Raw genomic sequence first — 16,102 nt, 5'->3', positions numbered from 1 at the left:
AGCTGGAGGCTTCTTCAAAACCTACAAATAGAGAAATAGGGTTATCATGTGATGCAGCAGTCCCTTTTCTCAGTATACATCCAAAGGAATTGAAATCAGTATGTCAAAAAGAAAGGTATTCATCCCTATGTTCACTGTAAAGTTATATATTAGCTAAGATGTGGAAGCCATCTGTCAACTGACAGTGGATAAAGAGAATATATGTATGGCTATGAATATATACAGATGCATGTGCTGTGTGCATATACGTATGTGTGTATTGTTATATCTATACACACAGAGAGACACGATGCCACAGTATTTAGCCCTGACAAACAGGAACTTCTTTCATTTAGAATGTAGATGAGCCCAGAAGACATTATACAGACTAAAGGAAGCCAGATACAGAAACACTGATAGCCCAGGACCATACGTATGGATGTAGTGAGTGAATTGGAAGGAGCGGGGAGAAGAATCGTAGTCCTCAGGGGCTGATGGGTGGAAGGGTCCAATGAGAACAGGGAGATGGTGGTCGATGGGCTCGAGAATCAGTCAGACAGGAGGCATAGGTCCTGCTGTTCAATTGCACTGCATGGTGACTGTAGGGAATAACGCACTGCAAACTTTAAAACAGCAAAGTGAGGTGACGTTAACTAGTGCAATCACTAACAAATGACTAAGGATTTGAACTGATAGAAAAACATGTTCTTCTCCCTTTACAACTTTATACTTTGTGAAACTTTCTCTGATTCTGTCTTTTAGTGCTCTGTAACTGTCCCTTCCTACTGAAGTACAGGACATTAACAGCTGGTGGCAAGCTCTGTGCACATTCGTGGGGCTCTGACACTCTGGACTTAGGTACAATGGTGCTCATGTCCTTGGGGGAACCCTGAGTGGTCAGTGTCTATGGGTCTCTACAGCCACATCACTGGAAAAGCTTCAGTGAAGACTCCTATTTGAAGGCTCTAGTGCTTATGGTCATTATTCTTGGAAAGATTAGGCAAATAACAGAACCATCTCAATACTTAGCCTGGGGACATTTTTGTGACCACAAGGGCTGGGACATGTCATCTGTCATGGTTCTCAGCACCTAGGATGACATCTAGACCACCCTTGAATAAATATGAATGGATGGCTCCATTGTATGCTTCGTGAAGCAATGATAGAATGTTTTCATTTTGTGTTTCCCACAGTTTCTGGAGCAAAAAGAGAATGTCAGCAAGCATCTTCTCAAAGACTGAATGCTCTCCTACCAGGTAAGACGGTTGTGATGGCTGGTCTTATGTCAACTTGACACAAACTAGAGTCATCTGAAAAGAGGAAGCCTCAATTGAGAAAATGCCTCCAGAAGATCAGGCTGTAAGGCTTTTTCTGAATTAGTGATTGATGGGGGAGGGCCCAGCCCATGGTGGGTGGTGCCATCCTTGGGCTAGAGGTCCTGGGTTCTATAGGAAAGCAGACGGAGCAGGCCAGTAAGCAGCACCCTTCCATGGCCTCTGCATCAGGTCCCTGCCCTGTTTGAGGTCCTGTCCTGACTTCCTTTGATGACATAAGCTGACTAACCCTTTCTTCTCCAAGTTGCTTTAGCCATGGGGTATCATTGTAGCCGTAGAAACCCAGGCTGAGACACCGGTCCTGGGCCACTTGGTTGGGCAAGCCCACCCCACTCCCTGTCACCTCTGCCCTTACTCATAGCATCCGCTCTAGCTTTGCCACGCCCCCAGTGTCTGTCAGCCTCAGTATCCGACCTTCCCTCCATCAGGAGGAGGACCACTGGCACCTCTCCCCTTCCACGTGCACCCCCACACCTATGCATTCCTAGATGACTCCTCCCTACATTTCTAGGGCACCTTTTCCTTTCTCACTCCACAGTGGGGCCGGGGTGTCTACCCGGGACTCACCCAGATGACATGGTCATCTGGGATGCAGAGGATGATGTGGCTACTTTTATTTATTTTTTTAATCTCACTGTTTACAGTTGTCCTGTTCTGCTCTGTATTTTAAAGCATTGAGAATCTATTGATGCAGTGGAGTATGCTTCTTTATAACTTAGACACACACTTAAGGTGTACCTGAAGTAATTTTTGTTTGTTGGGGTACATGATTGAAATAGGCAACCTCCCCGGGACTCCTGCCGCCCACGAATCCTACTCACATTTTCCAGGGCCAGCAGATGCCCCACCCTGCCACCCCTCCATCTACTCTGGCCAGCTGATTTTCAAGAAATTGACTTTGTTTTTTCAGAGTCTCGTGTAAACCACAGTAGTCTTGAGCTCTCCATTTAGCCAAAGATAGTCATCCAACTCCTGATTCTCCTGCTTTACCTTTGCAGTGATGGTATTACAGGCTTATGTGTATCACTCATTCATTCACTCATTCATTCATTCATGGTGCTGGACCTCAAATCCAGGGTCTTAAACAGGTCTTATGTATGTAAGGCAAGCTCTGCACCATTGATCTACACTCCTAGGCCCTATTTTTAATTCTTACTGCATTTCTAGGTAATACACTGAACTTTATCCTTGATTTCTTTGAAGTGCTTTTTGCTACCTGTCTCAACTTTCCAAGCAGATGATAAATTTCAGAAATATCTTACAATTCTTTTGAACAAGTATCTTGCTTAAAATGGAAAGAATAGGCCAGGCCAGGACCATAATCCCAGATACTTGGGAAAGTGTGGAAAGAGGCTCCCAACTTCAACTCTGGGCTACAGAGTGAGTTCAAGACCAATCTTCAGACTAGTAAAACCCTGTCTCAAAACAAAAGGTAAAACTCAGGTGGAGAGTGGAGCTCATGGGTAGGACACTTGCCTAATCAGACACAAGGCATTATGTTCAAGCTCAGTCCACAAAATGTTTTAAAAACCAAAAGGCAAGACAGAACCAGCACATCTGAGAGGAAATAGCCCAGAAGTAAAATAATGCATGTAGAGGCAGGCAGGCAGCAGCCCCTCTGGCTCCATTTAGAGATTTAGATCCTGGATCCGAAAAGAAACACTCTGCCAACATGGGCAGAGCATGCTTCCAAGTGACGGCCCAGACCCAGAGCAGGTGGCCCCTGTCTTCCAGCTTCCTTCCCACCGAGCAACACAGCCCTTGAATCTGGAAGAAAGTCTACACTGTAAGGTGGCATCAGCTTTGAACTTAACGTTAGGGAAGAGCTGGGGTCAGGACCTCCTAATGGCCAGCCAGCCTATTAGTTTAGCAGTGTGTATCTCCAGGGGCAAAGCTGTGGCCCGATAGAGGTTTGGTCAGAAAGCTGTTCTCTAGAAAGTGAGAGAAACTCACGCACTACAGCTGCTGGAAGTCCTTGCTTAATGTCACTAACAAGTAGGATCCTCACCTGAGAAACTGGCCACCAGCTCTTCTACATTTCCCTCCCTATGCTCTCAAACTGGATGAGTAGTAGAGAAGGCAAATAGCTCAAACCTGTGAGAGAGAGAGAGAGAGAGAGAGAGAGAGAGAGAGAGAGAGAGAGAGAGAGAGAAACCAATCAAATGTCAATGATGAACTCATTAAATAATGATTTCCATTCAAATTCCATAATAGGAATTTCTCAGACTGTATGATTAGCTGTGTCAAACTTTGCTTTAATAACTGGTAGCAGTTAAATTGTGATTTTTGCAATCATTTTAGGTTTGGGTATTTTTTTTTAATAGTGACAAAAAAAAAAATCTTGCTTCATTCAGCCTCCTGAGAATGTTGGGTCGAGGTTTTTGATCCCTGTGACTCATTGATTTGCGGGCTGATGTAGTGCGAGGGTCCTTATTAGTGGCGTCTGTCGCGGTGGTAATGTTTTTGTTATTTTTCCTCATTTGTTCCCTCTGACATCATGTCATTACAGAATGGTGCTGTTCAGGCCCTGCCTTGGCTGTTCGTTAGCGTGTGTTTAATGAGCAGCTTAATTGAGCTGTCTAGTAGGCCACCTGTCGCCCTCCGGACTTATTAACATACTAATGGCCTGACATTGTATTCACTGACAGGCAACAGGGCTTACTGATTTGATGTCTGGGCATGGAGATTTTATAGGAATGAGAGCGGGCATTGGAAAGGGGGTTTAAAAAACGCAAATTAACTCTTCGCTATCTATGTGTTTATGGGTCTGTGTCAGGAAAGAAAAAAAAATATTCAACCGATCTCTGGCCAGGGAAGCTTATTCCCCAGAGGGAGTCCGGCGCCATCCTTGCAACCCGGGCTGTGGTTCTGCAGGGGAAATACGCTCCGCATAAGCAAGCAAGCTTTGTGTCCATTACAGTACTACTGCTGGGAACTGCTTCAAAGCGGAGCCCTGGAGTCCAGGGAAAGTTTCCCTGAGACTTTCCTCTGCTGTAGCTAAACAAATGCGAAGCAGCAAGGCTCCGTATGAAGGATTTGAGTGCTGTCTGGGTGCCGCCTTCTAAATCCAGTTGAGGATGGGGCTGGGAACGTGGGCTGGCTTGCTAAACACCAGGGGCTTGACGAAATTGGTGGAGCTCACGTGTGCATGTCGGGGAGGACACGCTGATTCGCTTTGTGTTTCTTTGGGAGTGTGAAGCGAGGGAGAAAGACTTCTGTCCGGGGTGGAGGGGACAGCAGAGAAAAAGTTCTTGGCGGGGAAGGGACAGCTCTCTACCCACTTCTCTTCATAGCTGTGTCTTCCTCTTTGCCTGCCTAGGCACCTATTTTCAAAGAAACAGCTTTGGGAATCTAAAGGAATTAAAGTAGGCAGAACTGCCATCCCTAATGCTGAGCTGTGGTGCAGAGCTGAGCTGGGCTGGTGAGAGCCTCCCTGCCAGGGAGCTGGGCTGCCTGGTCTTCCTGGGCCTGCAGTTCTTGCCAGGAACGCCAGGGAGGAGTGGAGACTAGGTCTGTTCAGAGCCAGAGTGCTCTAGATGCCACTGCCCAGAAGCTGCATTCCAGAACTTGGCATGTCTAAGCTGCAGCTGGCAGACTCTTCATGTGAGGCCACAAGTGGGTTCCCTCCCTCTGTGCTTTGAGCAGAGAGAATGCTGCCGCGATAGTACTGCTTCTTCTCCGTGGGGGAGGCAGAGAATTGGGGAGAAGATGAGCAGAAACCCATCCATCTGATGATGGTCGTGGTGGTGGAGGTGATGGTGGTGATGCTGCTGCTGCAGGTGATGGTGATGATTGTGATGGTGATGGTGATGATGGTGATGATGGTGGTGGTGATGTTGGTGATGGTGATGGTGGTGGTGGTGATGATGGTGGTGGTGGTGGTGGTGATGTTGGTGCTGGTGGTGATGATGATGATGGTGGTGGTGGTGGTCATAGCAATGACAGCAACATTTCTATTTTCACCTGCAGCCTAGCTCAACCACTTAAGAGCCTAAGCATGACCTCCTTCAGGTGTTTCTTTCCACAGTTTCTCAGCATAGATGAGCTCTTGGGCTGAGTAATTCTTTGCTTGGAGGAGGGGATTAGGTGGGACTGTCCTTAAGCAGTGTGAGATGTTTAGTGGTGACCTTGGCCTCTGCCCACAGATACTGAAAACATCTGCTTCACCAATGGTGGGAGTCCAGCTCCCACCTTTTGAAGGGCTCTTGTGGGAAGGAGAGAGGACTGAGGAAATGATAGATAGAAAGAGACAATAAGAAAGACAGAGACATTGGATAGCTTCGGGAGGACCCTGGTCAATACCCAGCCACCTTGAGGTTTATTGCAAAGGACTTTTTATACAATGTCAAGGGGCGAGCTCAAAACACAATGCAGGGCCAAGTTTAGACCCTTCAAAACACCTGACAAACATGCCCGTGGCCAAATCATCCCATTATGCAGCCTTGCTGGGTAAATCAAGCTCAGATTCTCTGACCTTGAGTAAGGTCTTACTAGTTAACCTCCGTGGGCCCCCTCATTCAACACAGCTATAACAACCAAAAATATCACTTAATCCATTATAGGTCACCTGCCCACAACACAGTAGTAGCCACCAGCAGGCTGTCATGGTCCGGTGTTCTGCCAAGGATTGTATATATTATCTTGGAAAATGCCCCTCTTCACACCCACTATCCCCTTGAGATAAGGTACTATACTATTCTCTCTTAAGAGCAGAAGAATTAATAATGTGTCTAAGGTCACATAGCTGTTAGGGGCATCTCACCTGGATCTCAATGGCTTCAAAATCACACATGCTATCAACGACATCACCCAGAATCCAGCCAACATATCATGTGCTGGTTATATTACCAGGATTACATGTGATGGTTATTTTTATGCATCTACCTGAAAAGGCCATAGGGTGCCCAGAGATTTGGTCCAACATTATTCTGGATACTTCCATAATAGCACTTTGGGGACTAGATTATAGTTTCAATTGGTGGGCCAAATAAGGCAGATTACCCTCTGAATTGTGAGTGGGCCTTGTCCAGCCTCTTGAAGGTCTGGGCAGAACAAAACCACTGACCTTCCCTGAAGCAAGAGAGAACCACCACCTGCTTGATAGCCTTCCAACTGGAACCCTGGAATCTTCTCTTCTGACGGGCATCTTATCTCCTGCCTACCAGACTAGACCTGCATACTCTGTTCTTGGGTCTCCAGCTCGAAGGCTCATCTTGCAGGCCCTGGGACTCAACAGCAGCCAAAACCACATGAGCCAGAACCTTATAACAAAAAACTTCTTTCTACATAAACATACCCATGGCATTGACTCTGCTTCTCTGGCCCACCTGGGCCAGGGCAGCTTTCACACATGAGAGCCTGCTGTTGAATACTACTGTCAACAGTGCTGGTTCTTCTGCTTTAGGACCAACCTGCCTCCTGCATCTGCTTGTCACTATAAAGTAAGATCTTAGGCTAATGACGCCTAATACCTTCCTGTGTTGTTGGCCTTTGAAGACTTATTGTTCTGGTTGAATTCCTCTGTAATGACCTTCCAGTTCATTGATTCACTCTTCAGCCATCCGTCTAGAGTTTATCTCACCTATTGGGCATGGACTGTTGCAGTCATTAGCTCCTGTACCCTTTTAACTCAAGACTTGTCTTTTTAATACTCATCTGTTCTTTTTTTTTTTATCCATAATGTTCTTCATTTACTCAAAAGGTATTTATTTAGCACAACCACTCCTGTGTTATGCTTAGTTCTTGATTTTTTTTAATTGAAAAGTATTTTTCATCTAATATACTCTGATCAAGCTTTTCCCCTCCCCTAATACCTCCTGGGTCTTCACTTCCTCACCCACTCAACTCTATGCCCCCCATGTGTGTGTGTGTATAAACATTATTTCTCTGTGTATGTGTGCACATGTACATGTCACAGTGTGTGTTGCTTGTCTTTGCTCTTTTGGAGGCCCACCACCCAGCTCCCAAATAAATCAACAGGGAGGCTTATTCTTAGTCATAAATGGCTTGTTTCTTGCCAGTTTTTCTCATCTTAAATTATCCCATCTATCTTTGGCTTTGCGGCTTTTATCTATTCCTATATACCTTTTCTTTTCTTCTTACTCCGTGTCTGGCTGTGTAGCTGGGTGGCTGGGTGGCTGGGTGGCTGGGTGGCTGGGTGGCTAGGTGGCTGGCCCCTGAAGTCCTCCTCCTTTCTCTCTTGTTTCTTGGTCTTTCTTCTTTCCCTAGATTTCTCCTTCTATTTCTTCTTTCTGCCTGACAGCCCCGTCTATCCTTTTTTCCTGCCTTGCTATTGTCCATCCAGCTCTTTATTAGACCATCAGGTGTTTTAGAGAGGCAAAGTAACATAGCCTCACAGAGTTAAACAAATGCAACATAAAAGAATGCAACACATCTTTGCATCATTCAATAAATGTTCCAGAGCACAAATAAATGTACACATCTTAAAATAATATTCTATAACAAGTGTGTGTGGACAGAAGATAACTTTTAAACATTGGTTCTTTCCTTCAACTGTGTGGGTCTTGGGGATTGAACTCAGGTCTTCAATCTTGGTAGCAAGTGCCTCACCCTCTGAGCCACCTCACCAGGCCTGCACAATGGCTTTAAAAACTACTTTCACATTGCACCATTGTTTTCATACTCTCCTAATTGTTTGCTTTTTAAATTACATGAGCTTGACAAGAATTCGTTCTTTGTCATTTTGCCTCATTTCACTGCAGATCTTGGCCCCCCCTCCCCCTCCCCCTTACAGGGTTTCTTGCCCCTGTCTCCTCTCTGAAGGCCTCTAGTTCAGAGCCAGATAGAGTGGTTTCAGAGCTTTGGTCCTCACAGGATTTTCTGGGGATGCTGGGTTCTAATCCCGCCTTGTAGAGTTGTTTATTTTCCTTCCTAATTGGTTGTGGAATCTAGCCAGGGATGGACAGAAGTGTTTCCTACACCATCTGTAAAGAGGGAGCTGCACTCCATCCCTGACTTCATTCTCCAGCCTTGCACAGAATATTCTCGTTACTGAGAGACTTCTCTAACTGTCTCCAAGTCCAGTGTGCTGCGACTGTCAGGCCATTCTTCAGTTCTGCTCTGGCACATGAATATGTTGTAGTTTCATTTTGCTTTTATGTTTTGAGCACATAATTAAAGCAACTCTACCATTTGTCTGCATTGATACAGGAGAGAGACTCAAAGCATGTCCCTTGATGGAGGTTATCCTTACAAAGTGCTATGATTAGGAAATCAGAATGCTTAGCAATTAAAGGCAGGGGCTGAGCTGGACTTCTAGAGTTCAAATCCCAGATCTCCTGCTTAGCCCTATAAATTTGGGCCAAGCTATTTAATGCTTTAAGCCATAATAGCCTCTCCTGAAAAACATACCAATTGTGTAAACATCCTAAGATTATCCTAAAGATTAAATGAAATGACCATATCAAAACACACTCCCCACAGGTGCTGGCACACAGTCAGCCCTCAATAAGTACCTGCCATGATTACAATGGTTGTCTCTGTTGGATTAGAATCAGATGCCCAACTTCAGAAAATTATTATTTTGTTGAAAGGCCCCAGCAGAATATGCAGCAGAAGAGAGAACTGTCAAGAGATTTCTTAATCATGGGATTTCCAGTCACTTTTAGATCTTGATGGCTGGGTCCCATAGCAAATCCATGCATTGTTTTAGTGGTATAGATCATGAGAAAATGGAAGCCTAGGATTGCTGCACACATTTGGCCACAGATACGTGTAAAGTCAAAGACAGGTGATAATCTCTGGGAAAGACTCCAAAAATGAAACTGTGTCTTGAACAGAGAGTAGGAAACTGCCCTGAGAAAATTCTGGGTCCTCCACGGGAGTCAGAGTGCAGTTTCCAGGAGCTCTGGGATTGTCCAAAATGGCCATCATTTTCGTTGGCTTTGATTTGGGTGTTTTGAGACAGGGTTTTTCTAGGTAGTTCTGGGTATAACTTGGTCCTCACTGTGAAGCCCAGGCTGGCCTTGAACTCAAAACAACCCTGCCTCAGATACAGAGTACTGGCATTACAGGGCTGAGCCACCATGTCTGGTAATGGCCATTATCGTATACTCTGAAGCCCAGGGATGATGGTATTAGAGATGCTCCTCGGTGGGCGGTGGGGTTACATCCCTACAAACCCATTGCACACTGAGGATGTCCTACATCAGGTGAGTCAGGGGGTAAAATACTTGCTGTGGCAAGCATTCGGATCTGAGTTCAGATCCCCAGCACATGAAAAGCCTGGCTTGACAGTGAGAGCCTGTAATTCTATCCCAGGGGAGGAGGAGCCAGGAGGACCCTAGGGGCTTGCTGACCATCTTATACAGCTGATTGGTGAGCTCCACTCCAGTGAAGGACCCTGTCTCAAAATATAAGTTGGAGAGCAATAGAGTAAAGTATGCACACACGCACAAGCTTGTGCACCTGCAGGTACTTGTTCACATGCACACAAAACAAAAGAAGAAAAACTCCTAAGTCAAAAGTACACAACTGCACCTAACGTACCCAGTCTTCCAGCTCAGCCCAGCCTGGGCTGCACCTACTCAGAACACTGGCAGGAACCCACAGTGAGGCAAACCATCTATATAAGCATTGTAAGTCTATAAGCAATAAAGTGCTGAGTAGAGCATGTGATGTATTGACTTCTTTAGGGCACGTGTAAAACAGAATGGCAACAGGGGCACACTTTGACATCAGCATGAAATCAAAGCGAATCTCAGTCCTTCAAGGGCAGGGCGAATAGGAACTCTTCATTGTCTTCCGTGACAAGTTTGTCGACTGTAGTGTGTGAATGAGATGTCCCTTACAGTCCTGTTGTTTCAATACTCAGTTCCTAGCTGGCTGCTGTTTGGGAGCTTTAGGGGGTGGCCTTGGAAGAGTGTATTACTGGGGGTGGGCTTTGAGGTTTTAAAAGCCCCCAGCCATCCCCAATACACTCTGTTATCTGTGTGTGGCTTAAGATATGAGTTCTCAACTACTGTTTCCGCGGCCTGCCACCTGCTTCCTCCCCTCTTCCATCACAGACTCCGATGCTCTCAAACTGTAAGCTCAGAATAACCCTCCCTTCTGTAAGTTGCCTTGATCATGGTGTCTTATCACAGCGGCAGGAAAATAGCTAATTATTTTCTTTGTAACAAGTTTGTAGGCCAAAAAGAATTTGCCGAAATGTATACTTTGACTGTTCCCCAAATGTGAAATAGATGAATAAAGTTTGAATTTTTTTGTTTGTTTGTTTGGACAAGAAATTTACCAACTTTGGTTTATGTTTTCTGTAACTTCATGAAACTTTTCATAGAAATCAGTAAAATTTGAAAGTCTATTCTTAATTAAATATCCCAAGAGTTAGGGAGACAGTGGTAGAAAAGCATACCTGAAATTTTTTCTCTGTTTGGGCACTGAAGAAAAGCAAGATTGGGTCTGGAGAGATGAGTCGGGTAGAGTGCTTACTGCTCCCACACAGGACGCTGGTTCAGCTCCCAGGACCCACATACAGCTACAAGCCCCTGTAACCCCAGTTCCAGGGTATCTGACACCCTCTTCTTGCCTCAGCAGGCTCCTGCACACATGTGATACACATGAACTAGTACGTGTGTGTGTGTGTGTGTGTGTGTGTGTGTGTGTGTGTGCGCACCCCCCCCCCCCCCATTAAACTATGTAATTTTTAAAAGTGTGACTGCTGGTTACGAGATAAGGAAACCATTTCTGCTGGATGGGTGACAAGGAAGGACATCCTTCAACAAAATGTCCCTCTTTTGTTCACATATTAACTGTAAGCTCAGAGCTGGGAAATGTAACTTGGCTTAGACTACTGGACAACAGGAAGATTGTCTGTGTGTGGTATAAACTGGGGTGTGGCGGGGCCATTTCTGACTTAAACAGTTCTCAGTAGACACAACTTTCAGATCGACTCAGAAGTACTTAACTTACTCAGCTGAGCATGAATCAGTGGTTGTGGGCAGAAGGAACGACTCAGTATACCTGCCTTCTCCTACACCACAGTAGCTCTCCATGAATTTTGTGCCAGCCAGAAGCAATCCACCAGCCCAAGGGATGCTAAATATAACATCGGCATACTGGCATAAAGAAGAGAATTGGTTGCTGACCCAGTTTGAGGAGTCAGGAACCGCCTTGCTACTCACGGGAAGCCTGTGCTGCTGCTGGAGAAAGTGGTGCAATAGTGTGTGTGAGGGGACCAATGGGAACCAGACCCCCGGGAGCTGCACAAGGGGGGAACTTAGCCATATACAACTTTGAATATAGCAGAAGATTCGCCATATACAGAAAAGAATTTATCTTCTATTTTGACAGTAACCTTCTGGATTTACCCAGAAAAACAATTGATACACATTTTTTTTTTGACATCATAGTTTCAGACCCTCCTCATCTTTCTCCCGATTGTCTCAGGAAGACACCCGAAACCATCAAGTTCCTGTCTAACTCAGGGCAAAATTCTGCTGTGCTAGGAGCCTTCATGGAAGATCAGGCAGCTCAGTTCCGGGGTACAAAGATATGTGTAATTGGTAGCTGTTCTACCTATGACCTTGAAGCATCACCCCTAGTGAGTTAGCAGGTAACTTTACATCTACCTATGAGCTTGAAGTACATGCCCCTGGGGAGTGGCTGCCAGGGACCCTTAAGGCCTGGGATGTACATATGCGACCATCTCTTTGCTTCCTCCTGGTTCTGGATGTTGGGACTGACCAGGAAGATCTTGGAAGAAGATCAGCATGGGACATAGCTCGGCTTTCTCAGACCCTACGACAAATACCCATGTTATAGGTGAGTTACCCCCAATAAATTTCCTTGCTCATTAAATAGACTTTGTGGATTTCTCACATTAGATATGCAAATTTATTCCAGAACACACCTTATACTTGGCACGTGAGTTTCACTGTTACTTGCACTGGACCACGAAACTCTGGACTGTGGAAGCTAAATGCACATGGCAACTTACAGCCAAGGACATGGCTGGCATGTCCATTTCCCTCTTTTTATTTTCTAGCCATTGAAAAGTTATAACCTCCTCCCTCTCTATTCCCCAATTTTCCAAATGAAATAAAGCTTCATTATTGTTTCCATTAAAAAAATAAGTACTTAGCTGAGTCTTTAGAACTGGGGTTTAACCTCGGCATGTGCCTTCACTACCCTTCTCTGCCATGCTCAGGTTTTTCAAAAAAATTACAATTCAGTGTTGTTTTAATGAATATATCTGTGCTGGCCAGTCACGTCAACTTGATACACAAGCTAGAGTTATCTGAATGGACAGATCCTTAACTCAGGATATGTCTCCACAAGATCCAGCCGGAAGGCATTTTCTTAATTAGTTATTGATGGGGGAGACCCAGCCCATTGTGGATGCAGGGGTGCCATCCCTGGGCTGGTGGTCCTGGGTTCTATTAGCTAGCAAATACAAGAATAGGTTTCATTATGCTGTTTTCACATATATGTATCAATGTACTTTCTGCTTTTTTAAAAAAATATTTTATTTGGCTGGGCTGTGGTGACGCACGCCTGTAATCCCAGCACTCGGGAGGCAGAGGCAGGAAGATCTCTGTGAGTTCGAGGCCAGCCTGGTCTACGGAGCTGGTCCAGGACAGGCTCCAAAACTACAGAGAAACCCTGTCTCGAAAAACCAAAAAAAAAAAAAAAAAATTATTTGGATGGTATGAGTGTTTGGCTGCATGTCTATGTTTGGTGTATGAGGTAGCCAGAATAGAATAGCTGATCCCAAGGAACTGGAGTTACGTATGGTTGTGAGCCACTAAATGGGTGCTGGGAACTTAGCCCAGGTCCTCTGGAAGTGCAGCAAGTGCTCTTAACCGCTGAGCCGTCTCTCCAGCCCCCTGTACTGTGTTCTTATTTCCCCTCCCAACAACCTTGCCTCTTCCTTCTCTTTCCCTCTACCTACCCTCCTTATCCCCCATAACAGAACACCTTCTGTATCCTATCATATCATATATCCATATTCATATGTATATATATATATATTCTGCAGTTAAATTTAGATTCTGTATATGAGAGAAACACCTAGTGTTGGTATTGTGATCATTCTATGTTTTATTACCTAAGCTCTTAGAAAACACAGCCACATTGTTCACCTCATTAAACAATTACTGTCCCCATACAAACATGCAGAACTACAGTTCACAGTCAAAGTCATATCGCTGACACCCGTGACTGCAGTATGCTCAAGTTGCACATTTATAGACATTGCTTGGATTGATGCAAAGGGATGAGTACCTCAACCTGCACAGATTGGGGTTTGACCTGACCAGGGCAACAACAGAACGGAGAGGACAGACACACAGACAGACATGTACAGAACAGCTAGGATCTGGCGGGCTGTGCACTGTGATGGAGAAACACCAACACAGACCAGAAACTCAGAGCATTTATTTTAAGCATCTGAATGGAGCAGGTGGGTTGAACCAGGAGGATACATTTAGCTCATCACAGTGGAAGGTCTTTCTAGGGGAGCAGCCAGCCTCAGGTTCTCATACTCTGGGAGGAGGAAGCTGCGGTTGATAGTTTCTGCACGCACTGTGAAAATCCACACTTGATATAGCAGGAATTTTCTCCAGTCCCACCTGGCCCCACAGTCCTGCAGACACTTATAAAATAATCATTCAGAGGCTTACATTAATTACCAAGTGTATGGCCTATGGCAGGCTTCTTGCTAGCTAGCTCTTACAACTTAACCCATTTGTATTAATCTATAAGTTGCTATGTGGCTGTGGCATTACCAGTCTGCTGGCATATTGCTGCTCCTTTGGTGGTGGCTGGTGTCTCTCCTCCTCTCCTTTCTTCTCTCTGTATCTCTGCTTGGATTTCCTGCCTGCCTCTAAGCTGCCCTGCCATAGGCCAATGCAGCTTTATTTATCAACCAATCAGAGAAACACATAATCACAGCTTACAGAAAGACATCCCACAGCAGCTTGGACCATAGGAAGGATTTATCTCCTGAGCCTAACCCATGGAAAGCTTTCTCTGAGCCTGAAGTATTGGAGTCCTTGAAATGGCTGAGCTCATAGCAATAATACCCATCACACAGGACTTCACCTGTTCCCGGCAGATGAGCCACAAGTTCACATGACTTGTGGACTACAATTGGCTTGTAACTACAAAATTATCTTGTGTTCAGGCCGTGCTTGGGAGCAATTATATGAGTGTTGCACTTCCCCCCCTAACTTTGCATTCCAGTCTCCAAATAACACTGGATTTCCAAGAGCTGGCTGTTCAGTGTGGTGGTTTGGAGGAGGAATGTCTCCCACCATCTTGGGCAATCAAACACTTGGTTCCCAGTCACTGGTGCTCTTTGGGGAGGCTTGCATGTACCGCCTTGCTGAAGGATTACATCACTGGGGGGTGGCCTTTGAGATGAAAAGCCTCTAGCCTCTTGCAGTCCACCCTCTCTGCTTTGTGCCTAGGTCGTGAGCTCTCAGCTTCCTGATCCTGCCACCCCTACCATCATGGATTCCTTTCCCTTTGGAACTATAAGCCCCAAATAAACTTATCCTTCTATAAGATGTTTTTGGTCATGGTGTTTTATCACAGCAACAGTAACTAATACACCAGAGTAATTCCAGGCCATCAGAGTAGTCCTTGGTCCAACAAGAAATAGTCATAGCTTGGAGGGATTGAGGAAGTGAAATTAGACCACCCCTCCTTAAAGGGCAGGTTTAGGCTCCCTTCATCCTTGAACACAGCACCCAGGTCCTGTCAAGTGGCCACCTCTGTCACTGGGCTCCAGGGAACACTCCCTCCTTTTCTCAGGCTCAAGGATTACAATATCTTCTACCCATTGTTCATTTATTCTTTGCAAGTAATTGTTAAAAATCCTCTGAAATTACTCCCTCTGTGTGGTGGTCCAGGGCTCTGGCTGCTGTGACAGCTCAGGCAGGCAGCCTATCTGAAGAGAATTTGGTGACTCCGTTTCTCTTCCTGGTATGGGGCAGCTGGCTATAAGTACCACAGAAGAGCCTGCTGGACATCTCGCTCCAATTGTGTGTTCAGTGGGACTATGCTGCTGGCTTGAAAGTCACGGTGGTGGAATATTTACACCACAGAAAACCTTTGATTTCTTTTTTCTTCCATTCTCCCTTGTCTGTCTTTCTTTCCCTTTCTCCCTCCCTCATCTCCCCCTCCCCCTGCCCTCCTTCTTTCCTTCCCATCATCTAGTGTTTACTGGAGGTTACCTTTCTCATCGGGGGTACAGGAGGCCTTAGAAGCAGCTCAGACTTGGTAGGAAGGGGCCCTGCTGAACTGGGGCTAAAGTCTCAGGTGTTGAAAGCCTGGCCTCATGTGACTGAGTGTTGGCTCTGGAAGGAGGGTGCTCCAGCCAGCTGGTTCTCAAGGTCAGGGTGGGGGATATAGGTTGGAAGGCATGCACAGGAGGAAGCTTCTTCTATGACAAAAATGATCCCTGCTGGAGTGGAGAACTTTCTTGAGGGAGGTGACCCAGAATGGAAAACAGACAGGAAGAAACTCTGTGAGTGTGTGTGTGTGTGTGTGTGTGTGTGTGTGTGTGTGTGTGTGTGCACATGCACACAGAGGTCAGAGGTTGAGATCATGAGTCTTCCTCAACCACTTTCTACCTCAGTTTTTGAAAGAAGTCTCTCCCAGAACCTGGAGCTCACCATTGATGCAGCCAGAGTGGCTGGCCAGTGCCGCCTAGGGACCCAAGCATCTCCACTGTCCCTTCCCCCACCTTCCCTCCAGCACCAGGGCTTTACTGCCTGAGCCGCCTCCGCAGCCCCAAGGAAGGAGGAGTTTCTTATTCTGTCCTA

The 16,102-nt window shown here is 45.8% G+C and overlaps 1 long non-coding RNA gene across 2 annotated transcripts in view; it reads left to right on the top strand.

The window, feature by feature from the left end:
- Window positions 1–16,102, top strand: part of LOC118593696 — a 34,830-nt gene that overhangs the window by 9,677 nt on the left and 9,051 nt on the right. The window contains exon 3 of one of the 2 annotated variants that reach the window (XR_004946294.1): window positions 1,173–1,235. This is a non-coding gene — a long non-coding RNA (uncharacterized LOC118593696). Of the gene's footprint in view, window positions 1–1,172; window positions 1,236–11,062; window positions 12,096–16,102 lie in introns of those variants that run through there. The other variant, XR_004946295.1, reaches the window with a different exon arrangement.

Source organism: Onychomys torridus, chromosome 12, assembly GCF_903995425.1.
Source record: "Onychomys torridus chromosome 12, mOncTor1.1, whole genome shotgun sequence".
Lineage (NCBI taxonomy): Eukaryota > Metazoa > Chordata > Mammalia > Rodentia > Cricetidae > Onychomys > Onychomys torridus.
Note: the sequence above shows the minus strand (reverse complement) of the source record. Positions and strands in the feature narration are given on the sequence as shown.